Genomic DNA, 1870 nt, shown 5'->3' on the forward strand with positions numbered 1-1870 from the left:
GCCGTGGCCTCTCGGGCTGGGGTGCGGTGGGCAGGGAGAGGCAGGTGGACCCTGGAGAGGCAGCCCTGCCCCAGTCACAGGCCCATGGAGGCCCAAAAGGGAAGGGAGCTGCCTGCTGCTGCATCCTGCCATTTCAACCCAGTAGCACCCGTGGTGGTCACCAGGGATGCGTCACACCCCTACCCACCTCCCCACCCCCCGCACCCCAGCCCTGAAGATTAACGTCCGTTAGTCCATCAGGCAACTTAGCCACCTTCCCTTCGAGCTGGGTTGATAGCTGCATCTGTCTAGGGAGAGGTGTGCATCTGGCTGGACCACACACCAGGTGTAGCCAGTGCCCCCCCAGCTCTCCCACCTGCAGCTCCATGTGGGTTGGGGGTCGGCGTCCCAGGAGTACCTTGTGCGGGCAGACAGGGTGGCCCTGAAGGAGAGCTGAGTGGGTGAGGCCAGACCCCTCCTGTCTGAGATCTGGCAGGGTCATGTGTACTCTTACACCACGGCTCATGGTCTCATTCCAGACCCGCAGCCAGGCCTGCCTAGGCTCGTGCCCAGGTACATACGTGTGCACCCACACCATGCCAACCCCAGACATGGCCCTGCATGGGTCTGCGTGACCCCGCACACCCATGAGCACCCACGGCAAGCACACGGGCAGGGCAAGGACCATGCGCGTGCTCACACAGGCACGCACACGTGTGCTTGCAGACACAGCACCCACAGCGCAGGCAAAAATATGCACACGCACGTTTTCTCAAGGCCTGGGCCCGTGAGGACGCAGACACAAAAGGGAAAGAGGCCACGTGGCCCATGGCTGAAGTTCCCCCATCCCCCTGGGGCAGGGGCCTCAGGGAGCAGGGTGAGGGAGGAAGCACAGTGAGTTGGGGGAGGGAGTAGGGGGAGCGTTGCTGGTGGAACCAGATGGTGGTGGGGGCGGCCAGGGCTCCAGAAGCCCAAGGGAGGGAGGAGGAGGGGGACTCGCTCAGCAACCAGGCTCCCGGCTCCCCTACCCAGCTCCTCAGTGCCCACAGTGTGGGCTCAGACCTTCCCCACCCTGGGGATGAGGACAGAGCCAAGGGTCTTTTCTTGATCCTAGGTGCACCAGCACTGCCTGCGCACCCCCCACCCCCACTCACCCACTGGTATGGGCCCTTGCTGTTTGTCCTTCTGCACAAAGGATGTCAGCATATTTGAGCTCAAAGACCTGACTGCTTTGAGACTCCCCAGGCTCAGAGGGGGCAGCTCAGGCAGGCCCGCACAGGGGTAGGGACACTGGTTGTGCAAAGCTCCTTTTCCAGCCCCTCTGGACCTGGAGACCCTATTACTGTCCCTTGATCGCCTTTGCAGCGGCAGCTCTGTAGAGTCTGGTGTGGAGGTGTTGCTTAGCCTCAGCCCCGTGCCTCAAGGCCTGCCATCAGTGCTCCCCGGTTCCTGGCCCTGGGCATCAGTGGGCAGAGCTAGGATGAGGGTTTTTTAAATCCAGCTTTCCCCGGAGCAGACCCTGCCATGCCCAAGCAGATGCAGCCAAACTGCTAGGTCTGGGGAAGAGCTCCAAGCTGAAGCTGAGGGGTTTGCATAGTATGGTGGCCCCTGCGCTCCCACCACCTTCCTGGCCGTCAGGAAATGGCAGATGCCCCTTTGCAAAGAGCAGCTGCCCACCTGAGCTCCTCAGCTTGCATACCTCTCAGGACAGGGCACTCACTCACTAAGTTGAGCCTGCTCCTCACTGAGAGATACCTCAAGGCACTTTGAAGTCTGACTGTGTCTGTCATCACCAGCTGGCCCTCACATGGGGGCTGGAAGCCCACTGGCAGCTTGGAAGAGCCTGGGGCCCCATCCTGAGCCACGCCTTGCCTGACCGCCCCCCGCCCCA

Source organism: Lontra canadensis, unplaced genomic scaffold (genome assembly GCF_010015895.1).
Source record: "Lontra canadensis isolate GAN:19392208 unplaced genomic scaffold, GSC_riverotter_1.0 scaffold57, whole genome shotgun sequence".
NCBI lineage: Eukaryota > Metazoa > Chordata > Mammalia > Carnivora > Mustelidae > Lontra > Lontra canadensis.